The sequence below is a fragment of the Alexandromys fortis genome, unplaced genomic scaffold, assembly GCF_014885135.2.
Source record: "Alexandromys fortis isolate MF-2015 unplaced genomic scaffold, M_Fortis_MF-2015_v1.1 scaffold_2_26212498_36691700, whole genome shotgun sequence".
NCBI classification, from domain to species: Eukaryota; Metazoa; Chordata; class Mammalia; order Rodentia; family Cricetidae; genus Alexandromys; species Alexandromys fortis.
This window is the reverse complement of record NW_026067931.1, coordinates 3,386,624-3,414,414: the sequence shown is the minus strand read 5'-3', so window position 1 is coordinate 3,414,414 and position 27,791 is coordinate 3,386,624. Positions and strand designations below refer to the sequence as shown.

General features: G+C 41.4%; 1 long non-coding RNA gene across 1 annotated transcript in view; it reads left to right on the top strand.

The window, feature by feature from the left end:
- Positions 1-27,791, top strand: part of LOC126503681 (uncharacterized) — a 343,758-nt gene that overhangs the window by 293,514 nt on the left and 22,453 nt on the right. The window contains exon 2 of the long non-coding RNA XR_007592361.1: positions 17,691-17,730. This is a non-coding gene — a long non-coding RNA (uncharacterized lncRNA). The remainder of the gene's footprint in view (positions 1-17,690; positions 17,731-27,791) is intronic.

Here is a 27,791-nt window from a genome sequence, read left to right as displayed (position 1 = left end):
TGTGTGTGTCCAGAGCTCAATACACAGTAGGTTATTCACAAATCTTTTGGGAATAAATTGCTAAAATGAAAATTTAAAATTCATAACCAAAGGCAGATGAGAGTTATTAGTGCACTGTGCACTCCTGACTCTTCTTACACACACTGTATTTAAAAGAGAAGGGATATTGGAAGATTTTGCTCATTTTTATAGTGTGGGAAGTAACATATTCAGTGCCATAAAGGTAGGGATCTTTCGGGATGGGAGATTCTACCTGTGTGGATTGAATCTAAAAGGAACTTGTAGAAAACTGAAAGCCTTTTTGCTGTGTTTTCAGATGTCGAGGCTTTTCCGTGTGGATGCTTGAACCCAGAGTAGCCTTGGATGGTGTGGCGGTCTAAGAGTCAACAACCTCATGCTACAGCTTCTGTGAAAAATGAGCTTGAACACTGGAGGCAATGGCCAATTTTTCATTTATGTCATAGACAAAGCCATCTTGATTCCTGTGATCCCAGGCTTTGCCCGCCTGCTTCTGCACATGTGTCTGTGCATGCTTGCCTTACCCAATGCTTTCGCTCTCATCTCGTGCATCTCTTGTGTGAAAGCAACGCCAGAGTCGCCATTCTGCCCTGCTGATGACACACCACCCGTTGGGCTAGATTTTCAGGGAATTCATGGTTTGTCAAACAAATGTACTTATTCGGAAACATGTTTGTTTTCATGGTATTTCATCTATAGTGTCTGTTTTCTGTTAAGTCTATTTCAAATGGTTGGCAACACGTGGAAGTTCAATGTAATTTCAGATGTATGTTCTGTATATCTTTGTTGTAAATATCTAAATATTTGTTCTAGAGGCACGACTTTTATTGACTGTTAAATATCGGGCCTATATTTCAAACTATGTACATATAGCTTGGCAATTATGCAGGAAGCACAAAGCACATGAAGAATACGATTTTGTGTGCACGATATGCCTGCTCCTGAATGTGGTATGTGGACTGTTTCTTCTCTCCTGCTGCGAAGAGACACACCCGTCTGATTAGGTGCTGTGAGGATGTTCTTACTGACAGACTCCCCAGCACTCAGGGGTGGACCATCTTTAGCTGGCCATGTGCTTCCATCTCCATGCGTTCCTTTTCATTGTCCCATTGGTTTTAATGTTACCAGGTGGTTTTGATTAATGATCCCAAACAAGTGAATCTGTGTAAAGAAGACAGAAAGAATTATAACGCAGAGGGTTGCTTTCAGGTCAGAGCAACTTACCATAGAAATGCATAATCTTGTTACTGATGCCACGTTAATTCCTTCCATACTGAGAGGGAAGAGGCGCCTAATTAAAATTCTAACACTTCCTCCCCCCTTTAATCTGCCTTCATAAGAGCAAATATCCACAGTGCCATGAGCAAAATCTCTTCGTCTCCTGACATGGTGGATATTCATAGAAATAGCCTGCGTCCTCGCAAGGGATGTGATGAGCAAGGTGCACCCTGTCCCCTGGGTCTTCCCTAGTCCCAGGACAGCAAGTGTCCCTGCCCAGGCAAGCAACAGCAGGGCCGAAGCCTCAGATCTCTGTGCCTTCCATCTCTCCTGTTTTAAAGGTATTTTACTTAGAGACTTTGTTTCCTTAACACAGACAGTGCACTTAATATGTGACAAGAACATTCTAGGTATTTTACAAATATTGCCTCTTTTCTGCTCCTCCCCTTTCTTTCTCAGTTAGAGCTTCTGTTGCTGTGAAGAGGCAGCATGACCACTGCAACTCTTCTAAAAAAAAAAAAAAAAACATTTAACTGGGGCATGTCTTAGTTGGGGTGTCTGTTGCTGTGAAGAAGCACCATGTCCGTGGCAGCTCTTCTAAAGGAACACATTTAACTGCAGCTGGCTTACACGTTCAGAGATTTAGTTGATCAATAGCACCATGGCAAGAAGCATGGCAGCTCACAGGCAGACGTGGTGCTGCGGAAAGAACTGAGAGCTCTACCTCTTGATCTGCAAACAGAAAATGAACTGTACCACTGGGCGTGGCCTGACGTCTATGAGACCCCCTAAGCATGCCTCCATAGTGACACACTTCTAGACAACAAGACCACACCTATCCCAACAAGGCCACACCTTATATCCTTATTGGCCAAGCATTCAAACAGGTGAGTCTGTGGGAGCCCATACATATTCAAACTATCACAGGGCCTATTTACCATTTCAGAGGGCTAGTCTATTACCGTTATGGGAAGGAACTTTCTCCAACAAGGCCACACCTACTCCAACAAGGCCACACCTCCTCCAACAAGGCATGCTTGAATGTTCTAATCCTTCTCAAACAGGGCTACTCTCTGATAACTTAGCATTGAATTATATGAAACTAAGGATACCATTCTTATTCAAATCATACCCTAGAATTAATTTTGTTCTTGTTCTCTGTTTAAAATCTACTCAAATATTACAATTTTCTAATGATGGCCCTTTTCCTATACATTACACAAATTCAGATAGTGACTAGATTTGTCATCAGGAACAATGAAGGGTCTACCTGAGAAGCTGGGGAAATCTTTGATGCTGCTGCTAGGTCAGAGCCACTGGTGTGTGCTGGCCTGTCTGTGGTGCTCATGGGGCCACGTGCTTCCTAACCGGTTCACTCTTCCTAGGGAGAGCTGAAGCAGAGTCCTCATACCCAGGAGACAGAATACGGTGCTTTGTAGTCAGACATGAGAACAGAAGGTGTCTGTGATCTCTGAAATAAAGCATTCAGTGTGTGCTAGTCCTGAAACCAATGAGTTAAGGTTGCCGGGTTTCTATGCGGAAATTGTGATTGAGTAGTGGTTACAGGAAAACATTATTAAGTCCAAAACCGCAGAAAAATGATATTCATGCCAAATCTGTTCTTAGGGTGTGAATAGTAGACAGCAACAGTAGACTCTGTAAAAATGAGGTTCGATGAGGGGTCTTTGCCCGTTCGGACCAGTGCTTCATGCAATACTGAGTACACAGTAGGTGCTCACAATATATTTGTTGAACAAATGGATCAGTCATCGAATTGGTTTCTGCAGGTTCAGAACTGTCAGCATCAGAGAGCCGAGCTGCAGTAGGATGCATGTCCTACATGCACTTTAATATTTTCCCTGGCGTCTAGGAGTTAGGGGAGGGATCACAGGGCGTAAAGAGTGCTGGCACTCAGGGGAGGGAGGGATGGTTTATTGTGCTTCCACAAAGGTCACTGCTGGGGAGTATTCATTGTAAGGGAGTCTGAAGAACATTTGGGCTGAATGTCAAGGGAAGTTTTTGAAGAGAAAAGTGTGTTAAACTACAGAACAGAACCAGAGGCAGAGGCCCTAGGGACTGCATGGGAGTCTCGATGGGCAAACAATTTACAAGGAAACAGGACAAAGTCCTGAAGAAGTCGAGATGGACTCGCGTGCCTTGCGGGCTGGTGCACTAGCAGAGCTGGGGGATTTTTATCGTTCTCTCTATTATGCACAATTGCACTGGGATTGTCCTCAGATGCAAAGTCTGCACGTGTGTGGCTTGAGAGACAGTGTCTTTGCAATTTGGAGGCTATTACAATGACACAGCACGCTGAAAGGGTGAGTGTATTGGGGAAATTAGGCTACAGCGAGGCAAGGTTCTGGGAGGGCAACCAGGAGGCAGATGACTCATACTGACATGCTTTGAAATGGTGCACTTATCAACTCTTCATACGATTAAATATAAATGTCTACAACAAAGGACCGCAATGCAACTCTAATTAGAAAAGTGAATTAGTAAATTCCTTTCAGGTCTATGATTCTCAGAAAATTAAATTTGTGGCCATTGATGCTACATAGCTTAAAAGTACTCACAATCTCCAGTGTCCCCTGGAGCTAAAAATCCTCTAAAATCAGCTTACATAATGAAGCCTTTGTTACAGCTCAGACTCGTTTATATTATATAGAGTGCTTTGTACTGTGTGTTTTGTAAGTTAATTTTAAAAGTTGAGCTATTCTCATCTAGGAACTGAAACAGCAGGTCACGGCATAGGACTGGTTTAGGAAATGAAAATACTTTCAACTAAGTCCCCAGCACAAATCTGGAGAATTTTTTGGCAGGTTTTTTTTTTTTTTTTTTTTTTTTTTAAACGTTAACTCAACCCTGGAATAAATCTGGTGCCTTCAACTTCCCAGGGCCACCACATTTATTCTTCACTAAGACAAGTAGCTCTTTTCCCAGTGTCTCCCTATGAACTGGAGATAGACTTGTGATTCATTTTGGAGAACAATGGTATTTGTGGAAAAAAAAACAGTTGTCATTGATTTAATTGATTTGGAAATGTGGAGGGGGAAATGGGAGGTGGGAGTGGAGAGGACAGGTAAAGAAAGGGAAAAGGGAAGAATGGAGGGGAAGGGAGAGAAGAGAGAGAATTCTTGATTGTCATTTTGAATACATAGTATTTTTCAGTTGGTTTTAAGAAGTTTGAGTTTGCTGTGGCACCATCTAAGTGTATATATGTATGTTCTTATGTTTTAGTATGAAAAGAAGGAGGAAAGATGACTATTGTAAATTGCAGTTCAGATGGCCTGACTTGAAATACAGGTTACAAGGAAGAGCCAAACTAGGGCCCTTGTGTATTCCCAGGGTGGATCCTAGAGGAATCAGAGAAAATGATTCCAGGGGAGAAGTTAAAGAAAAGTCAAGAACAGACAACCCTTGGGTTCAGACTGCCTGCATACAGTTCCCAGGGGCATCTCAACATTAGGGCTGTTCCTCATTGCACCAGGCATTGCTAACTGTACCTCCCAGGAGCCTGACCAAAACTAAAGGCCAAAGGAGAGCAGTGCCCCTGACCTCTTGGAGACTGGGCAGCCATTGCAGAAGACACAGCAGAGGAAGGAGCTGTCTGCCCAGATTCCAGTTCTAACAACTGAGAAATGCTGACATAAAGGAAAACTGATTTATTGGGATAGTGGCTCATACCTTTAATCCCAGTACCCCAGAGTTCAAGGCCAGCCTGGTCTACATAGCAAGTTCCAGGCCAACAAAAGATACATAGTAAGACTTTGTCTCAAAAACAAGACAAACAAACAAACAAACAAGAAATAAAGAAAAAAAATCTGCCTTAACAGACACACAAATGGTACTTACAGGAAAAGAATTCTATCGCATAAACAAAATACATGTTTTCCTCTGAATCAAAGCCAATTTACCTTGGATAATTTAAGGATTGGGATTATGAAAAAGAATGATAAACATGTTGACTTTGATGACTTTTGACTTTGTTCTCATCTTTATCATATTAAGTTAATAAACAGATTCTACCGAGTGAAGAGTGGTGGCTGGTCTGGGATAGACTCTCATTTCTTGCTTGATTTTGTCCCCGTGGATGAGACGTTTTGAGATTGTAACTATAGGTAAGTTCTCTGTTTGTGTCCCTTCCAGTCTTTCTATGGCTTCTGCTGAAGGGGTGGCTTTCAATAAACTCCACTTATTCTTAAATTTATCAATAGACTTTACCAGTAACTATAAATCACGAGAGTAGGGACTTCCAACCATCTCCGAGACTGCTCATTCTTTTTCATTTGGGAGGATTAGGTGACCTGGTTTTTATCCTAAATTATATTTTAAGGTTATTGTTTAAGTGTTCAAGGACTATCAGGTTCCCTGGAAATGTCATTTTTATGTGATAAGATGGGGATACGTAAGATCTAATAAACCCTGAAAACACTGGTTTTATAAGAACCTGTTTAAAAATGTCTAGCACCTAAAATTCCTCAATAGTATAGGATAATAGTGCTCCATATGCATGTTCTTATTCCATGGATGCAAGGGAATGTGTCTCATGAGAGAATTTTACTCACTTTTTTTCATAGAAAAAAATTAGGAGTCAGTTAAAGAGATACTTCCTGATCTAGTGAAATGAAATGTCCTTTAAAGAAGAGAGAGCAATATGTCTCTAGGTTAGATAAAACATTTGAGTGTTTTGAGGGTGTAGAGATGGTTCCTCTAAACTTCATCTAAGAGTGTGAGATGGTAACCATCCTCCTAACTGGTTGGCTACCAGCTTCCTTGCAGGGTACCAGCAGGCATCTTGAGGTAAACCGCAGACTCCTCTGTACTTACTCTTTGGCTGAAAGTAGTTTTACTGCTGAGAACATGAATAAGGAAACAGAAGCAAAGAAAAATCAAAGAAAACAGGGAATCCAGGCTAAAATACAGTTGGGAAGTCATCACCCTGCACAGTGCTTAGAAGCGTGTCACCCTGATTCTACTCGCTCATAAAGTTTAAGGGTCATCTCTCCAATCCGGCTCCCTGGCACTTCACTGGGGCATCACTGCCTGGCTCCTGGGAGCGCAGTCACAGGTCTCTCTAAAACTCAACAGAGCCATGAGAGTTCTCTAGAAAACTAAATAAAGCAGCTCAGGGATGCTTGATGGTCGCAAAAGGTTTTTCGTGCCACCCTGAAGTGTGGCTTCTGTGTGTCATGCCTTTGCATCTCCTGGAGCTCTGCAAGAATGCCTTGGTTTGAGGAAGATGCTGACAGCCCCTCCCATTGGCTGTTGCTCCAGGCCTGTCTTCACTCAAAGCCCTGTTTGTAAGCCACCGTCCTCCTGCAATTAGCTCTTGTCAGCTCTGTGGAATTTCTCTCTCCAGATTTTCTCACAGTAATTATGGCTTCTGGTTTGGGGGGGGGGGCACCTACACTCTTTTTGGAGCTACTTCACGAAGTTGGCAGGCAACTGAGGTGATCGTGCGTCTCGTCTTGTTCCTTTCTGTCTTTCTTTCAAAACCAGGACAGGTCTTTGTTTTTGCCGAAGCTTGCCATTTCCCCTTGTTACTGATATGCAGCCTTCTTTGTGCTGACAGCCAAGAAAGTTCTGGACTGTTGCCCTGTTTGCCTCCAGAGACTGATGCGAAGTCTTCAAAGTGAAGTCCGTGGGTTTTCTCAAAATAGAGTTTACCAGAGACAAGACGTATCCATGCTTAGGAGTCCATTCCTCCCCACTGCAAAGCTTTAGAGCGGCAGACAGGCCTTGATGGCTCTGAGGGCTGCAAACATCCTTGGAACCACTTGAAACAACAACAATAACAGGTTCACCAAGGACAATGATCCATTAAAGACTCAATTTCACTGTTGTTATTTCCAGTTTCTCTTTTGATACCTACTGAAAATATTTCAGAATCTTTTCAGCTGGATGTCCTTGGTGGGGAACATGGAGTAGACTTTGTAAATGCTCAGTAGAGCCCAGTCAAGGACAATCTGCTTAGCAAAGATTCCGCCAGACCACTGTGTGCGGTGGCTGTCACGGATGAGAATGTGATGGAATTGAGGGCTCTGGTTGTCTGGGTTCTTCTAGCAACATCTATGTTCACTGCAAAGTAGTCGTGTGGGGCTTCTTGACATCTGCACACACCAGCCCGGAACTATTTACCCGGGAACTGATCTACCTAATCTCTGAGAAAGAAGCAAACAGATCGCTGTTCCTCTCCTCCAGGCCATTGGAATACATTATCCATTTATTTGGTGTTTGGCTCAGGTTGAAATGAGTCATTTAATTCGCCCTGCTCGCAGCGAGTTAACTTGCGGACAGCTGGCAGGCACGACTCATGGTGTTGTGAACAGCTGACCAGGATCAGCCACCACACTCCAGCCTTCCTGTAGGGCACTATACAGCCTTGTGCCAGTGGTCGTGGCAGGGGCTTCAAGCAAATTGGGGCCTTAGGTAACAAAATGGCCTTGAAAACTGCGATGGTTTCATGAAACAGAGCCACTGCCTATTGTAATGGCTGGAAGGGCTGTTGATGAAGCTGTTTGAGACTGATTATCGTTACAGATAGGGAGGCTCCATTTCACTCCTGGGCACCTCTTGGGCCCCTCAGAAAGCACAGCAGCCTTAATCCAAATACAGCCTTAATCCAAATAAAGGTCATTTGTTTTTGTAAGGAAGGTCAGAAGCACGGAAGAAGCGAAGAAGCGTGGAGCGAGGAAGACGGTGGCTCAAAGGAAGACAGAAACTCACTGAGAAAAATGGAGCTATGTGCTTTGAAGACCGATGACTTCAGGATCTCACTATTCAGTCCCCTTTCCTGTTTTCAAAAATCCCAAAACTGATGTTCTAGAGTACAGACTTCACTATTTGTTACGCTTTTTTGTAACCATTTGTCTACCACCCCTTTCTTTGCCTTGAATTCCTAGATCCCATTTTCTGTCTTCATCAACCCTCCTTGCATAAGATAGACACCTGAAGAAGTCAATGTTTCTTCATATTTTGCATATTAGTAGTGTTTGCTTGTTTCTGAGAAGCAGAAAGAATGGCATCGCATAGAAACAGTCCAGAGAAAGTCCTTCTCTTGGGGACGGTGTGGTGAATGTTATGGGGTACCACTGGTGTCTAGACATGTACATAGTTATGTATCCGTGCATTTTGGGACCCACCAAAGTCCTCCTTGTCTCGCCAGTCAGCCCTACATCCAGAAACTGTTCTCATTTGTCTCTGAAAAATCCCCAAGATAATGCAGAGCTCCCGTTCTCAGCAGCAGCTTCCTCCTGATGACTGGATCGTGTCAGCTGTTCCCAGCCAGGGTTGGTCAGCCAATGAGGTGTCCTCATCCTGCCTGGTAGTTGGCAACATCTGTAGACACTTTGTCACAGTTGGGGTGAGAGTGCTGTAGGTACCCAATAGGCCGATGCTGCGAAACAGTTTCTGATAGTGCACAAGACAGTCTGTCTTTTCCACCTGTAATTAATTGTTCAGCCTCCAAAGCCAGCAATGGTGAATCTGAGACTAGTGTCCTTCAGAGCCTTCCAGTGATGTCTCTTTTTACTATCTGTCTGCTCACCATGTCTGACCAGTGTCTCTCAGCACTCCCCATGTACAGATATTGGATTCTGGACTGACATTGTCCCTAGTCCTAAGTGCCCCTGCCTTGTCTCTGTGTCTAGTACAAGCACCATGACCCAAAGACAGCTGTGCTTGTGCCCAAGCCTCTGAATAACATCTACCCATCATGCATTGCTCAGTTTCACCTAGTTGAGTGTGAAAAGAGTTTTGGTTCTCATTTCTCCAAATAGAATGGGCCAAACTGAGTTTAGACACCAGTTAAAAAGCTTTTTTATTTACCAACATTTTCCTTCTCTTGGTCCTTCCCCACCCTGAGACCTTTGGTTCCTCCTCAGCTGCTCTTGGCAACAGTGGGAGTTAGGGGATTCTGGGAGAGACGTCACAGGGAGCTGGAGAGTTGTCTGCTTCCCAGCTCTGGCTTGTCCGGGCAAAAATGCCCAGGTATTTGTTTTACTTTTGCTTCTGTAAATGATAATCCAGGCTTTCCATGTTTTTAAGATATATAGAAAAGGCTAATACTCTTTGTTGACTCAAGTTCCCCTCTACATATTTCTATAATCTTATGTTATTTAGTTGATGTAAGTCCCTTGTGGTCCTAAGTATTGGTATTCGTGACAGTTTTGTGACCTTTGCTGCTATTATGATTGATTTAAAAAAATTTTTCTCTTTAAATGTTTTGATGATTGTAATGATCTATTTCTTTTTTTTAATTTTTTTTATTTATTAAAGATTTCTGATTCTTCCCCGCCACTGCCTCCCATTTCCTTCCCCCTCCCCCAACCAAGTCCCCTTCCCTCTTTAGCCCAAAGAGCAATCATGTTTCCCTGCCGTGTGGGAAGTCCAAGGACCACCCACCTCCATCCAGGCCTAGTAAGGTGAGCATCCAAACTACCTAGGCTCCCACAAAGCCAGTTCATGCAGAAGGAACAAAAACCCATTGCCATTGTTCTTGAGGTCTCAGTAGTTCTCATTGTCCCCTATGTTCAGTGAGTCCGGTTTTATCCCAGGCTTTAAGACCCTGACATTAACCCACAAACCTATGAACACCTGATTTTCGATAAAGGAGTAATGATCTATTTCTAATCAGACATGTGGATAGCTGTGTACTTTGTATGTGATCACTTTAAATTATTTTTTGATGACTCCACTTCTCCAGTCCTTTCTTGTTTATTTGACTGACCTCTTGTTGATACTATGTAATGTCGCTGTCACGTATCATCTAATGATGGGGACGTGTTCTGAGCCACGTAGTGTTAAATGGTATTTTTTTAATGTGAATTCTGTACTGTGAATTTATATCAGCTAACATGGCTAAGATGCCACTAACTGATATACTCTTACTGAAATTCGTTAGTTACTTAGTTCCTTGTTCATCCAAATGCCATTATACAGCTCAAGACCGGAATCTGTGTTCTCTTTTCTATTGCTTTGCTATGTAGCAAGTCGTCATGTGAGACTGAGTTACATTATTTTACTTACTATTGTCTGTGCAGACACACACACACTCATGCCTACACAGCTGGAGGCCAGTGATCACCAATGTTGTCGTCCCAACTTTATTGTTTTCCACATTGCTATTTTGATGCAGTGTCTCCGTTGAACCCTGCATTCACCAGTGGGATAGGATGGGTGGCCAGAGAGATGCTGAGATCCTGTGTGTGTTTCTCTAGTGCTGGAACCACACCTGATGTTCTCATTCTCATGCCTGGAGTTTTGTTTTGTTTTGTTTTCCTTTGTATTTAAGTACTGTGGAACAGAACTCGGGCTCTCCTGCTTGACCTTTGGAGCCCTTACTGAGGCATTTCTCCATCCCCCAAATAGAATCTTAAAGTGTCTTATCTGGGCAGATGTTTCAGCATGACTGACTGGCTGGAGGCTTTTGTGAGAATTTGAACCCAGTGCTTTTTTCAGGGTGGATGGGGTCTTCACCGGAGCAGTGTTCCTAGCAGAACACCAGCTAGTTCTAGCCCTTTCCACTTCTAACCTAGAGGCACAGACAAGAAACACCTCACTCAGATGTGGGCAGTGGTCTATTGAGACAGAAATTTCATTTGTACTTCCTATGTTATCACTTTGGTAATTGTTGAAATAAGAGCGGCGGGGCTGCGTCTCCAACACCCCAGCCGCTTGGCTAGCTCATGCCCGAAATAACAACACACAAACTGTATTCATTTAAAGAACTGCTTGGCCCATGAACTCTAGCCCTTACAGGCCAATTCTCGCACCTGGACTAGCCCATTTCTAATGATGTGTGTAAGCACCCCAAGGTGCACTTACCGGGAAGATTCTAGCCTACTCGGAGGAGCTTCATTGCGTGCATCTGCCCGGGAGAGCTGAGCATGGCGTCTCTGCTCCAGCAGAGCTGTCGGGTCTCTCTGGAAGCAGCGCAGAGTCTGACCTCACTTCCTTTTCCGCCCAGAATTCTATTCTGTTTACTCCTCCCATCTATGTTCTAACCTATCAGGGCCAGCCAAGCAGTTTCTTTTATTGCTCAGCCAATGAAATCAACAGATTGATATGACACTCCCACATCAGGTAATAACTTACTGAGCACGTTCAATGTAACCATAAAGGTAATAGTTTTTTTCTTTACATATAGAGAACGCATCTCGTTCTTACCATTCATTAGGAGATGGATATATAGTTATTTACTGGATGTTTGAATCAGAATTCATTTACATAAATAAACCAGTGTTTTTATTTTCCAATAGTGACCAGTTACAAAATGGAAAACAGATCTCATTAATGATAATAGAATCCCTGTTAACTAGAACTACATTTAATTAAAATGTGCATACATTCGGAGAATATAAAACTTTAGTGCCAAGAACTGAAACAGGCTTCCAGTAGTGGGACAACATACTAATTTCAAGTTAAAAGGACTCAGAATTGCAAACATAATCAATTCTCCATAAATTAATATAGAAGTTCAATGCACCGCAAATAAACGTCCCCAGAGGACTTTTGTGTAAACTGATAAGCTGATTCCAAAGTCCGGCTGCTGGAGAAAGTGCTCAAGCGTAATTTACAGTTAAAACACTTCAGAAGGAGGTACTCGCCCTGTGAAGAGCTAGCGTGGACCAATGAGAGCCGTTTTAAAATGTTCCACTTGGCAGAAACGCAAGCAGGCCAGCACTGCTGAGAAAGGACCTTATGTGTAGCTGTGTGAGGGTGCTTTAGAAAAGTCTTCCGAATACAAACACAAACACACAAACTTTATATAGATATATATGTATGTATATATATTCTTGTCTGTATTAATGTTTGCTCTCTAAATCTCTGAGAAAATCCATACAGTGATGGGCTAATCATTTAGGAACTCTAAGAGAAAGCTGACACAGCTGCCTCATTCCAGGTGCATACAAAACGTCAAATAGGCTTCAAGCGGAAATGCAGCAAAGTAAGTTAGCAACGGAGAGTCACATGGGCGTCTCACGCAGAACATGTTGGTCCTTCCCCAAGAACAATGGAGAAGTCAGAAGTAAGTGTGCAGACACTGATACTAGGAATGCAGCACAAGAATCAAAGTGCAAGTTAAGTCACACTTAGTAAATACTCAGAATGGAAAATGTCAGTAGCATGCATGCACACGTGTGTGGGCACATGCACATGTAATGAAGCTCTCCTAGTAAGCAAATTCCAATTACATCATAAAGGACATTTTATGAACAATTTAAAGAGCGATCAGAACGAAGGACTGATGCACAGGCAGGTCACGTGACTTGTTCACAGTCTTGGCTACTTGATTTGAGACCAATTAGTCTTTGCCTGTGTGTGTGTGTATGTGTGTTGTGAATACACAAGTATGTAAATACATGTTCCAGCACACACACACACACATACACACAGACACATACACATATGTATAAATTTACATCAAATAATTCTATGCACTAAAGTGTCAGCGTTCACTTTGGGGGAAGTGGTGAGTTGGGGAGGTAAGTGTGTCAGAAATGAGGCCATCTTCTTTGGACATATAGATTTTAACTTATTTATTTATATGGATTTTCCAAAAAGGGTTTCTTTGTGTAGCCCTGGCTGTCCTACAACTTGTTCTGTAGACCAGCCTGTACTTAAATTCAGAGATTTTCTTGCTTTTGCCTCCTGAGTGCTGGAATTAAAAGGCTGTGCCACCACTGCCGGACTTTTTTTTTTTTTTTTTTTTTTTAATACTGTGCTTGTGGCAAATAAAATTCATTTCAAAAAACTTCTTTTCTACTTACAGTTTTCTCCTTTTTAATCTCATCAACCTAAAGTAAGTTTGCAAAATAGTAGGTTTTCCTGTGACATTGTCATACTCACAATGAAATCATGTCATTTCCAAGAAAATTGTGGCAATAGGAGATCGTGGTGTTACATAAAATACGCGAGGTTTGGGAAGACAAATACGAAAAACTCACTCATGTGCAGAATTGATAGCAACAGAATGAGATATAAAACTAGTCAAAAGTTTCAGAAGAGTCTTTTATTGGTGAGGAATGTAATCTATTACTTTTCTATTTTTATGAAAAATTATTTTCTTACTTCACTTAAAATGTTATAGTAATAGATTTTTCCATTTTAGAGGAAAGATTTTCCTTGTATTTATAACAGATTTATTTTTTAGAGTTTCATGTTGTTTTAATATATGCTTATATTTTGTGGTCAATATATATTCAGAATTCAAGATTTGTGTTCTTGCATACATGCATCTATATATTTGTAATGAATTTTTAATATTTTTGTTGAATTATTATTCTGACTTTATTAGATAAACTTGGAGCTGAGTATGGTGGCACAAGCTTTTAATCCCAGGTGCTCAGGAGACCGAGGCAGGGGGATCACAGATATGAGTCTTGCTTGGGTTATATAGCAAGTTCTAGTCCAGCCTGTGCAACCTAGTGAGATCCTACAGCAAAATAAAAAAAATCTCTTTTAGAGACCTGGGTATAGTCTACCCAGGTAAGTTAGTGTGACTACCTAACATACAAAAAGTCTTGGATTATGTCCCCATTACGATAAATACATAAATAAAACAACTTGGTAAGATTCCAAAATCCACGTGGTTATTAAATTAACTTTTACGTGCAAAGTTGGAAAGACTTATTAGTTGAATCAACTTTTTAAATGAGTATTTATATTATATGTTTTGGTCTGCAGTGCTTCTCCATTTTCTGAATTATTGGTTCTTTTTTTTTAAGGAAATTAAATTTAATTCAAGCTTACCACTTCTGTCATGTGTTACAGATAGCATAGATCTCCATTATCCATTAGTTATCTCATACTTATTGATCTATGTTCTTTTGTTCATTAGACTTTAATAGAGATTTGCTCATCTTTCTATATTTTTCCCTTAAAAACCAACTCTTATTTGTTTAAGAATTAAAATTAGAATATTTGCTTTAATTTTCTTTTGACATTGCTCATTCCTTTCCTTCCTTGAAACTTTTAAAGGAAAAAGCCCTGTGCTTTATTTTTCTTCCTTAGATTTACTACATAGACACAAAATTAATAATTTTATTCTGTCCATGCAAAACTGATCACCCACAAAGTTAACACTGTGCCATTTGCTACTGACCCCTTGTCATGTAGAGTGGCAAATTTAGTGAGCATGCAAATATGGTGATTACTTTAGACTAAAACACATAGAAGTTCACAAAGAAACAACTCACTTCGTTGTTCTTTCAGAATTATCGGGGCGTTAAATGGAACTAGTTGCAGAGTTGGTAGGTGGAGGAGCTTACTCAAAGAGAAAGAAGCACCTTGAAATACAGCTGGGCAAGTGGGAAAACATATTCAGGAATCTAGCACCAGTACAGACATGAGGAGGCAGGCTATGCCTTTCTGTGAGGCTGGAGAGAAAGGTGCTCTGAGCTCCTATACACACTTCCTCAAGGCGGAAGTTCTCCTGGGCAGTAGTGCAGAATGATCTTGCTACTCTTTCCAATTTGTCTAGAGAGATTTGGAGTGCAATTTGGGAAACACTGTCCTCTGGAAAGAGCATGGATTCTGACTGAGGGACATGCATACCAGGTTCCAAAGAAGTCATAGGATTCCTACAGGGCTATAGCAAGGCTGTGAGCCTGGAGTGGTGAGGGCAGGTTTACTGCTGACTCCACGACTCCAGGATGCAGCCTGAGTGTCTCCACCTTCATCTGTCAATGGGAACACCGCTATTTGCCTTTCGGAGTTCCCGTGACAATTAAGTGTAAACTGTGTGTAAGACATTTCTAGAACTTTCTATAAAATCTTTAAGACACAGTTGAACATGCGGTGAATCTAATTTTAGGAGAATGATGATGTGACTATCATTTCATAAAAGAGATCCTGTGTCTTCTGTGATTTCCAACTGAAGGCATCCCTGACATTCCTCAGTTACATCCTTGGCACACGTCTGTCACTCAGCAATGTAATTGCTTTTACCACACAGGTAATTCAGTTCCACAAACATTTCCCAAGCCCGTGTTCTGCTGAAGATGACGCTAGATGACAGGGCTGCTTGGGAGAAATGAGGCCAGTCCCTTCATGGGTGTGGGCTCCACCCAGGCATTCACAACTTCAGGACCCGCACAGCTCTGATTAGCAAACACCAGCACTGCCTACAAATTATGGCGCCGGAGATAGCTTTCCTCGAGTACCCATGGGAGGTGACTGAAGTCATCCACTTGTCTTGCCTTTATGTGACTCTGCTGTAAGAACAGGAAGAAGCCAAAGAGCCCTTGGCCCTTGAATAGTCCAAAGTGGAAACAGTTGTACTTTATTGCAAATGAAGGAGTTTGGCAAGTGGTTTTAAAATAGAAATTATATATAAAGTCAGTAGGTCATGGAAAGCCTTCAGAGGAATTTGTTGGAGCCGCTCTTCAGGGGTAAAGATCAAAGGACAGCCACCCACAGGAGAAAGGGTGCAGTGATTTCACCTTCCAGCCTACAGGGCCATCAATAAATGGGTATAGTGTGTGCACAGACTGGATGTGGCTTCAGCATTTGAGAAGTAAAGAAATATCTAATTCTTCCCTGAAAAGTCAGTGCTAGGCGAATACAGCAAGCTTTGGGATGAAGTTTGGGCACACATTTCTGTCCAGCATTTGTCAGCATACCATGGATATTTACTCCTTTATATTATAGGGTTTTATTTAAACCAAATATAAGTTCATCTAAGTGAAAGAAAATTTATCATCACCACTTTCTTTTCTCTGCCTCAAGAGGGTTTAACTGTGATTTCTATAAATTCATCTAATGTCCCTACAACATAGCTTGTAGCTTTAATGTAAAACAATTTTGTGAAGACAGTTCGGACCAGAATGTATTTATTGTCTTTCATGGATTAAAAAAAGAATAAAATATTAGTCACAAATGTCATAAGCTCTCACAGTCTTTGTGACTGAGCTCCGTGAGAGGAAAAGCTGTGCCATGCACAAGGACTCAACACCTTGATATACCTTTTTTGGGGAATTTTTGGACAACTCTTTGGATAGAGCGCTCATAACTAGAGTTGAAAAGTGGGTGTCCAAAAACTTAGAAAGCCCATGCATTCTTTTGTATGCAAATATTGTGTGCACCGATACTGTGCAAAGTTTTCTGAAAATCTACTGTTTGGTAGGTCAATCGGTATTAAATATCTGTGATGATTGATATTGATCAATAACTTCACAGGCTATATAATCACTTATGAAAAACATAACTGGCCATGTCGGTGAGGGGCCTTCTAGATGAACTTAATTCAGATAGGAAACACACCCTAGATATGGGGAGCTTCATTTTATGGGCTTAGGTCCAGAACTGAATAAAATGGAGAGATTGACCTGAACGCCAGCATGCGCTTCTTTCTGTTTCTTGACCACAAATGCCACGTGACCAGCTGCCTCACTCTCCTGCTGCCATGTTCCCCCCCCATCTTCAAAACTGTGAGACATAATGAATCTTTTTTTCCTAAGCTGCTTTTGTTGGGTATTTTGTTACGTCGATGGGGAAATTAACTTCCTATCTACAGAATAAGTCATTGACTTTCAAGAAATAAATTTGATATCCCCATTTTGAAATCTGTTAATACAGATTTATCACTATAAAATCTTTCTAAATTGTCTTCCCAGGACAAAGGCACATTTCTCATAGACACAATTCTCAAATACTGGGCTTTGATAGCTTTCTTTTCTTAATAGTTGGATTGCTAAGTTTTGTCCTAGATAAAGTCACAGAGTAGAGGCACACTGTGTCTGTAGGCACTGTTTCACATGACCAATAGGAAACACTGCTGTTCTCAGAGTAAATGTATAGAAATACTCTGCTCCGTCCTATTTATAGCTGTGTGATCCGAGGAACGGATCTTAAAAGATTGGTGTCAGCTCAGAGTAAAAATCCGAGTAGAAAACTACGTCATAGTGAAGAGACAATTGTTTCCCTTCTTATGAAAGCTCTGGCCAGACTTGGAAACTTTAACCTAGATACGAGAAGATTAATTAAAAACAAGGGGCGCACTTAAACATTTGGAGGATGGCATTTAGGAGAATAATTACATATGGGCCGTGATAGGCACTGTCTGATTTCGTATTCAGACAGAACCAGGTTGCAGACATTTTGGTTGAGCAGAAGGAGGCTGCTTCCCTGCAGTCAGGAGCACGTGAAGACTGTATTTCCTTAAGCATTGGCAATGTTTGGTTTCAGAGTAAAGGAGCACATACGAACACTGAGGGGAAGTGAAGCAGACTTAGTAGAAAATTCGCAGAATGCAATAACACAAGAAATAAGAGAGTTTTTTTTTTAATTTATCTATTTATTAAAGATTTCTGTCTCTTCTTGGCCACCGCCTCCCATTTCCCTCCCCCTCCCCCAATCAAGTCACCCTCCCTTGTCAGCCCAAAGAGCAATCAGGGTCCCTGCCCTGTGGGAAGTTCTAGGACCACCCACTTCCATCCAGGTCTAGTAAGGTGAGCATCCAAACTGCCTAGGCTCCCACAAAGCCAGTACGTGCAGTGCAGTAGGATTAAAAATCCATTGCTATTGTTCTTGAGTTCTCAGTAGTCCTCATTGTCCGCTATGTTCAGCAAGTCCGGTTTTATCCCAGGCTTTTTCAGACCCAGGCCAGCTGGCCTTGGTGAGTTCCTGATGGAACATTCTCATTGTCTCAGTTTGTGAGTGCACCCCTCGCTGTCCTAAGTTCCTTGCTCGTGCTCTCTCTCCTTTTGCTCCTGATTTGGACCTTGAGATTTCTCTCTGGTGCTCCAATGTGGGTCTCTGTCTCTGTCTCCTTTCATCGCCTGATGAAGGTTAATATTCAGGAGGATGCCTGTAGGTTTTTCTTTGGGTTCTCCTTCTTATTTACCTTCTCTAGGATCACGAATTATAGGCTCAATGTCCTTTATTTATGGCTAGAAACCAAATATGAGTGAGTACATCCCATGTTCCTCTTTTTGGGTCTGGCTTACCTCACTCAGGATAGTGTTTTCTATTTCCATCCATTTGCCTGCAAACTTCAAGAAGTCCTTGTTCTTTACTGCCTGGAAACAACCTAGATGCCCTTCAATGGAAGAATGGATGAAGAAAGTATGAAATAAGAGAGTTTGTGAACTCTATTCCCAATTAATTATATTAAATATATTAGAATAACCTATGAGAACAAGTTCATATGTCTGAACTCACGTGATTCTTATTTCTAGCACTACATTAGTATAGTGTTGTGTATATGTAGGACTATTTCAATAGAGATATTTGAAGGTCTTTAGAGCTAGTGTGTGTTTTTGTAATTAACTTAAACAATGGTAATCCGGTGGGTGTGGTGCATATGTCTCTGTTACCCCGGAACTGGGGAGTCTGAGGGACATGAGGAATTGAGTTCCAGAGTTGGAGTCCAGGCATGATAACATAGTGAGACACAGTCTCAAAATAAAGTAAAATGAGAGAGAGTATAGAATCTGCACCCGAATTTAAAATAGAAATGCATTACAAATAAATGTCTTCTAATTTAATAAGTTTTTTTTTTTTCAGTGACATGGCAGGAAAAACTGTGACCAAATCCAGACTATACAACCGGAATGTTAGCACACAGAGATACAATTCTATTGTTTTTACCTAAGAATCTCTGCTGCTATTATAAGAGTGTTAGTAATTCATCGCTGGCATAGCATTGGAAATGATGGTTGTCCTTCTTAAAGCATCTTCCTCCAGGTCGAATATGTTTATGTCTCACGATGATCCTGTGGCGTCATGGGTATCACCAAGGCAACAATCGCTGTTGCACATGACAAGACAGATCCTGTGAGAACAGAAACAGCTTCTGTTCATGAAATACTACTTTTTCCTGTTTTCATTTTAGTTAACTATAGATCCAGAACATACAGTTCAAGTCTCTTAACGTGTGAAGTCTTGGTGAGGTGTCAGGCGTGCGCTTTTTACCTGCCTTGCAATCATAGAATTCCGACATCATAGTCCTAGCTGACTGAACAAGAGTGCTTCTGACCAAGGGGAAGCAAGCCTAGCCTAGTCAGTCAGCTGTGCACATTAAAGACTTCTGCCCTAAGCTGGGTGGCCTCTGGGTAAAGCAGTCGGGGACTCCCTTAAGATATGGAATATGAGATATACAGAGACCGGCTCTGAAATGGGGGGGGGGGGCGCAACATGCTAAAGGCCCAGACACTATCATCACACAGAGCCTTAGAGAGGAAAAAGTCACTTTTGACGGGGCTTTGATTGCTACTCTCTCATTCCCCATACCCTCAAGTATTTTATATCGAAAGGCACTACCCAGTAGTTAAATGTATCAGTTTTCTATTCTTATTGTACCAAATTATCACCATCTTAATGGTTTCAAACCATACATGCTTATCTTAACTTTGGAGGTCAGAATCTGAAATGGGGCTTCTTGAATATAAGTCAAGCTGTCAAGGGCCTGGGCTCCCTGGTGGATGCACTGGCAGGTCCCTTTCCTTCCCTTTGTAATGTTCTAGAGTCTATCTTAACTTCTTCACAGCCTCATACCATCTTCAAAGCTACCAATGACCAGAAAAGTCTTTTGTACAATGTCATTTCTCCAGTTTGGTTTCTTTTGCCTCCACTATCCGAAGATAGTTGTGACTACAGTGGTCAGTCCAAAAATCTACAATGTTCTTTTTACTCCAACACAGCCAAAGAAAAACTTTAGTTACACCCATAAACTTAATTCTGCTTTTTTCATATCAGATATAACATATTTTCATGCCCTAGGGATTAGACAACTTTGGGGGATCAGTAACAGTCATTAACACTTATTTTTGTAAGATTTCCAACGGAAAATATCAAAGTCAAATAATTGTCTGTTGGGGCCATTTACCACCAGAACGCAGCAAAAAATGCTGACAGGACTGATTGCCAGTCTTGTTTTTGAGACAGGGTGTCCTGTAACCCCTACTGACCTCAAACCTGCTGTGTATTTAGAACGATTTGAGCCCCTTGGGCCTGCACTGGGGTTGAGGAAACACATGAGACTGAACTGTTTAAAGTTGCTCAAAATGCTCCTAACAAATCAAATGCCAGAAACTACTTATCAGTTACCGACAGATCCAGCTCTTAGGAAACTCAAAGATAATTAGGATAGAATATATGCTCTCTATTTTCTCTGTAATTGAAATAACATCACTTTAATCACTGGTATACTGTCCCCCCTGTGTCATCTCGACAGGACTATGACAGCAAAGGCAGGGAAGAGGTTGGTATTACACTGTTTAGATTTTGACATTCTGGGCATTATTGACTCCCAACGAGAGTTTTCCCGAATGTACTAGACTGTTAGGCAGAATATGAGAGACCATCCACTCCTCTGCTAACCATAACACATCTGCAATGAGAACATATACTGTGTGTAGAGGAGAATACAGTCTCTGAGTAACGCTACCCTCCGGCTAACTAACTCCTGCTTCGCTCTACCCCATTTGCTATTTTAGTATTTTAGTTTGAGATTTTAGTATCATAAAGGATCAATGAGAAGTGATGGGGTAGCTTGTAAAAGAGACAACACTCATGGCCCACTGAAGAGAAGAGGCAAGGTTGCAAGTTCATACCAGGAGTGATTCTTCACAAGATGCAGCCAAGAGAAAGGATCTAGCTTTCGAGGGGATGTTGTTTGCATAGTAGAGATGCTAGATGGGCAAGTGGGTTGTTGGTGAGACTGGCTCCTAATTAAATTTTGTCAGTTCATCTGTGTTGCCCCAGGTTTAGAAAATGTCAATAATAATGGAATCATCTTGGTATTCTAGTATGGAAAATGTTAAGAATACCACAACAGTATGTGGTTTTATATGTTTATTGTATTAATTCTATCAATTATAATGCAATTATAATTGTCTCTTTTTTATTTTCAGGACTATAATTTAATACATCTCTCTTTTCGTCCTATATACCTCCCCTAGTTCTATGTCAAATTCATGACCTCTTTTTTCACTAATTATTATTGCATTCCTTAATATAACTTGTCTAGTCTATATAATTCTACCTGCACAAATGTTTTCAGGACTGGCTGTTTGGCCTATGGACGACCAATTGGTGTGCTTTTCCCTGGGAAAGGCCACCTCTCCCATTTCCAGCAGTCCTCAGTATCTCACATTCTTTGTATAAGGTTGGGGTCTCATGGACTTTTCTCCATCCAGTTTTGCCTGTTCGTTGGTGTAATTTCTGTTCAGATCACATTTGGGCAATCATACTAGGGGGCGTTATGGGTATAGCTTTTGGTATTGCTAGGAGACTCCCTGTTCATAGGACTCTTAGAATCTTTAAACTTCCTATTCTACGAGGTTCAAGAACATTTCATAGATGTATACTTTAGGGGTGAGCTCCACAACTCTTTTGATTGGTTGAGGTTTTCTGTAGGGGTTTCCATCTATTGCAAGAACATTCCTAGATGAGGGATGATATCTACACTTATCTACATAGGACAAATATTCATAGATATTCACTGGTTTAGTTAGAGAGTGTAGATTTTTCTCTAGTAACTAGGATTTCATTAGCACTGAGTAGTTAGCTAGATTTTCAGTACAAGGCACGGTCTTTGCCTTATTGAACAGGTCATAAATTTTTGGAAGGTTCTGTGTGAAGTGGGAGAGTACTGTCATTCTGAGGATATAGGTGGGGATGATCCCTACTAAGCCTAGAATGTGTTTGCAGTAAAGGAAGCAAATAGGAAGCTATGCTGGTGTACTGGTTGTGGAGAGCAGGCTAAACCTGGTGGATTAAGGAAAAGTTGTGGATGAGGCCAGGGCACTCCCTGGACTAGACCTTTGAGGCAGGCCTGAGAAGTCTAAGTATGAAGTGTGGTGGTGGAGACACTGGAGAGGGTCATGTGGATGAATTATATTCACTCTTTGGAGAATGTTACTACTGGTATTTTACAAACTCAGAGTTTAGTTTCAACTCTAGTGACCAACTATGCCAATTTCTCAGGAACTTTCCAGTGTTAGCATTAAAGGTATTATAATGCAGGGGATCTTAGGGTCTTAAGAAAACTAAAAGAGTATGCCATTCCGAGGTACACTCTTGGACCTTGGCATTGGTAGGACCATAAATAGAGGGGCGGTAAGCTATATAGAAATCCAGATCTAGTGTTTGTCTTTCTAGAGCAGTGGTTCACAGCCTTCCTGATGCTGTGATCCTTTAGCACAGTTCCTTATGTGGTGACCCCAACCATAGAATTAGTTTTGTTGCTACTTATAACTGTAGTTTTTCTACCATTATGAACCATGATGTAAATATCTGTGTTTTCTGATGGTCTTAGGTAACCCCCATGAAATGGTCATTTGACCCTTCCCCCCTGGGGGGGATCATGACTCAGTGATTGAGAACCACTATTCTAGAAGATCATTTCCATTTTAGTTACCTGTACTAAACTATTGCCACACCATGGGCATAAAGACTGTCTCAGCACAAATATTAATATCTAACATATTTCAATTTATTCTTACTCAGATATTCTCCTTTTAAAATTAAGAGGTTAAAGCAAAGATGCATGTATAAAGACATTCTTTACAAGTTTAAATATCAAAAGTTGACAATCAATTCAAATGTCAAATATATTTAAATTTAGTAGAAGAAACTATATTAATATAATTCTATATTGCTATTTCAAGTGTCTTTTATAATAAAAAGATTTATTTATTTTTATCGTATATATGTGAATGTTTTGATTGCATATATCTCTGTGAACCATGAGAGTGCATTGTCCAATGAGACCCAAAGGGGGTTTGGATGTCCGGGCACTATAGTTGCCAACAGTGTTAGCCACCAGCTGGGTAATGGGTATTGAACCTGGGTCCTCAGGAGAACAACTGGAGCTCTTAAGTGCTAATCCGTCTCTCCAGTTTCCATTCCAATTATCTTTCTGAAAATATCTATTTTTAAATCCAAATATATGTAAAAGTTTTCTAAATTAGTTATAAAATGGTAATAAATTTAATATTGTCATACTTCATAGCAAAAAGACAGGAAAGAAATATACCACATACCAAAAATAGGTCATTACTGGATTAGACTGAGCGATGCCCTCATTTGTTTTGTGTTATTATACAGTTTATAATTTATGATTGTAAACATGGTTGAGAAGAACATTGTCTTAATCTATTTTATGCAACCATGACAAAATAAAACAAACGGGTAATTCATTAAGAGGTAAAGATTGATTTTGAATAGTTTCAGTGGTTGGAAAGCCCAAGGCGAGGAAGCCTGAATGTCACAACCCTTCTTGCATGACCACAGAGAGACAGAGATCAAATTCAGAAGAGGACGCTGAGTTCATCTTCTTGTTCAGAGCACAACCTGTGCACAGGGCAGACTCTCTCATTAACTGATTGTCTCTTAGAGGTCTCACCTTCCGACACTGTGAACACACCAACCGTAGCCCAATTAGTGCCCCATAGACTTAAAGGAACATCTAGCAAGTTTCCAAGCTCGTTTCTGAATTAGGTCTGAGTGAGGTTTGAAAACTCCGATTAAACGAAACAAAATAAAACACCAAATGAAATTCTAAAAGATCTTAATGTTTGTGACACGAGTAATTGGAAATGCTCTTTCTGAGAGTCAGTTTGTCTATCTTTTGTCTAGTGATTTGGTTTGACATGCAGGCAGAGGAGGTGGTCCCATATCAGTAAGATGCCAAGGTACCTTTAGCTACATAGCCAGCATCATGCTAGCCTGTGAGTAAGGACTGAACTCTACACTGGATCTTCATTCTTTTATCTTGCAGATTACCAACAGAGGGATTGCATGGAAATCACTTTAGAAACACTGTGAAAGCCTGTACATACATATACACATGCGTACATATGCCCACACAGGTTTCCATGTCCAAAGTTCTGCAATCAGAATCTTGGAGTAGAAGTTTCAAAGTGTGTTGAAAAGTCTCTATAGTTGGTTCTGCTCCCAGCTGCTCTAACAACTAGCACAGTGGGAAGAGTCTAAGATTTTTCTTAAAATCCAGTGTCCTTGAAAGGTCTGTTACCACTTATAATCATGCTAGTGAAACTGAGTTTGTCAGTTTTTGCTGGAGACAGATGCTAATGAAGAGAAAGGGCAGAAGCATGATGATCTTGGTGTATGAGGAATAACGGAAACTGATTTTAAAAATGACAACAACAACAACAGCAAACAGCCACGCAACTGAATATCCAAGAGAATAATTGCCAACTGTGACATGTTGGATCGTCACCAACAAGGTTACTTTTGGGAACTCTGAAAGATAATTAGTTGATATTGGTGAATATTGTTTAAGGTTAAGTTGGTCACGTTTTAACAGTGGCCGGACAGTTAGTGCTGGGCAAGCAGCTGTTTCATTAGCACTTCTTACAGGACCAGGAAGTGACTCTTTGTCAAGGATGCAGCCAGCCCTTCTGCACATCTGCCTTAGACTCTACCTCCACGGCATCGCTGCTCATGCTTCTTAATTTTCTCCTGGAATTGAATGGCAGGTCTTCGGATCTGTGCCTGTAATGTTTTTTCTTTCCAACATGGAAGGTCAGTTCAAATGGGAGCAAAGTGATTTCTGCCATGTTTATATTAATATATATATTATATATTAATATATATATTAATGGAATGCATTTTAACTTCTTACTTGCTAGGTTCCAAAGCTGGTTCATTGTTTTGAAGAAGAGGTGAGAAATAGGTAAGTTTTCTAATGCCGAGGTCATGGGTGCTTTCATTAGAGAATAATGGTTGCCTCAGAACTGGCCTGATAGTCCCTTGAATACCCGAAGCTGTGGAAGCTCTGTCTGCTGGAACTGGTGTGTTTGGAAACTTCACCAATTTTCTTTTTCATCTTCCGTTTACCAAAGACTGAGGGGGAGCGCTTTTCTTAAAGAGGATTTATAAAACAAAGTCACTTAGATATAAAAAGGCAGAGGAGATGGCTAATTGTTCCGGGGAGCACGTTCACTCTTAAAAGGAATTGTAATAATGAGACGAGAGAAAGGTCAGCTGGAAAGATAGCACGCGATTAAGCAAAGAATTAATCAGTGCTAGCCAAACTCTCCCCTTCCACCTTCTCGGTGTAGGCTGCGCGGTGACTTGTGTTAATGAAGCTAGTTAACAAAGGCAAGATCATTTGGGAAAGTCAGAGACTCATTAAGCGGGGTTATGTCTGAGGTATTTGAAGAGCCAGCCCTCACCTGAATGCATTCTGGAAAATGTATATATGTACTTGATCCTGCTGCCTTGGGCTTCTGGAGCTTGCCACACTCAGCTGCTCACGCTGACTGCAGCCGTTCCCTGGTCTGTAGTGCAGAACACCTGGAGTCTTGCTGCCCCAGTGCTTCTCCAGAGGGCTCTCGTTTTGGATGAGTCTGTGGATGGACCGCAAACACCGCGAACCGTCAGTGTAGTCTCCAGCTAAGTGCACGGCGAATGGAAGGGCAAGTCCATTGAACCTCTCTGAACAACTCCTTCCACGAGAGCCTCGTACACATAAAACACTCAGGAAAGCTGAACAGTTCTAGATGACCTGGCAGAGTGCCACAGAAAGTGAGCGCCGCTGGAAAGGAAGGGGCGGGCTGCCGCCTTCGCAGATGAGAAATTGTAGTCCCGAGACATTAATACAATGTTGCTGGTACCTGGCTGGCAGCCTGAAACGGGACGCACACTTTTCTAGATAGTTGTCTGTGTTACCCTTTGCTCATAGAAACTTCCTGAACTGGGTAAATTGATTATTGCCGTCATTACCACTAATAAATTGGAGCTCAGAGAGATTAACTAACTTTAAACCATGCTTCATTAACATGTATTAATCACACATAATAATGGCTTTCCTTAGGACGTTTCTATACAATCACCTGAATATATTTCAGTCCCACTCTGTCCGTCAGCCTTTGTTCCCTTCCACTGCTATTAGTGATAATCTCCTTCTGAATCTCTCACCCCCAATAACAATTAACTACATATAAATCCTCAAGAAGAGTAAACCCATGCGCCATTCTGTCTCCTATGACAGGATGTGGATGTACCCACTCGCGGTCAGAGCTTGTACAGGGGCGGCAGCTCTATTGTGACTGACCAGATGCCAGCGTTCTGCATAGTCCCTCTTCCCTCCACCACCTCACATTACTCTTATATTTTTCATCACTGCTTTCTTCTTTTGCTACATTCTTTATGCACTGGAGGGGTCACATCAGGTCCCAGTCATGTCCTGACATCCGACAGTCATTGATCCTCCGTACTTTGAAGAGTTATGCGTCTCTGGAGTTACTACTGACCTCCGTGGGGGTGGGGGGAGAGACACTTATGTGATGAAACCAGCTCTAATGTCTCCGGATAGAGGTAGTCATTTACAGGGCCATTGAAGATACACACCTTGGATGTTTAGCAAAAACAAAACAAAACAAAACAAAACAAAACAGAGGCTTCCTCACTAGTGTCTGGGAACTCCCCAGCCACAGGCTTCTGACTGAGGTTACAGTACTAGCTATGAATTAAAGTTGAAAGTAGTTGGTCCTCTAACAGATTTCCCCTTCTCATACCAGTGGGTTTTGACTCGTAGCTGGTCAGTGTTGTAGCATCCAAGGCTCCAGTGCTGTGTTAGACAGGCAATGGCTTTTCTCCCCCAGTGGTTTGCAGAACACTTTCTAGAAGGCACCACGAGGGCTATCCAGTTAGGGGAAGTTTCCAGACTGGAGCCAAATTGATTTCTGTACATTCTGGGTGCAAGGTATATTTTGCTATGTAATTTTGGTGTGCAGCTCACCAGCAATGACAATTGCCTGTCTACTTGTGGGGACTTAAGAGGCTTCCTTAGTCAACAACTCCTAGGGAGACAGCACATCCCACCAGTGAGACTTTTATTTAATACCCGGTACCCCCCTGAAAGCAGTTTTTATACCCAATCTGCTTACCTGCATTCAAACTTTTTTAAAAAGTATTTTTGATTAACTTATTGTGTATCAAATTTCCTTAAGAATTTTTAATACATTATTAATTTTAGTCAACCATTCCCTCTCAAGTCCTTTCCACCATTGCTCTGCTCCCCTCCTTGCTTAAATTCTTTTCATTTTCAATGTTCCATTTCTACTTTTGAAAGTAGAACTTTCCGTGCCTTCTACTGCCCTCCAGATTAGCAAGGTTTGAAAATCAGCCAAGAACTGATAATACTGGAAAGTTCCAGATAATTGAACCCAAGTAGTGTTCTTTTCTTTATTTGTAGCTCTTTCACGGGGCCAGCTGACAGGCAGAAGCCCCAAGAATATGAAGCTGCCTTTGTAAACACTGATCTCCGCTGTCCTGACCTAGGAGATCTGCCCTAGCTCTGGAGCCTGTGAAGGAGCCAGACCTGGTCCACACCAGCTGTGACACCATTCCATTCTGTGGCTTCATGCTGTGGATCCTGATTCATCAGAGCCTCCCAGCCCCAGTGCTGTTGCAATTAGGATCTGCCTGAGGCAACTACTTGCTTTCTGCCCACAGACTTATTTCTCTCTTGGACTTTTAAATAAATTAAGTCATCCGCTATTCTGATCTTACTTAACATTTTTGAGATTCATTTTCTGTTTGCTTTTGGTCTCATTATTCTGGCTGACCTAGAACTC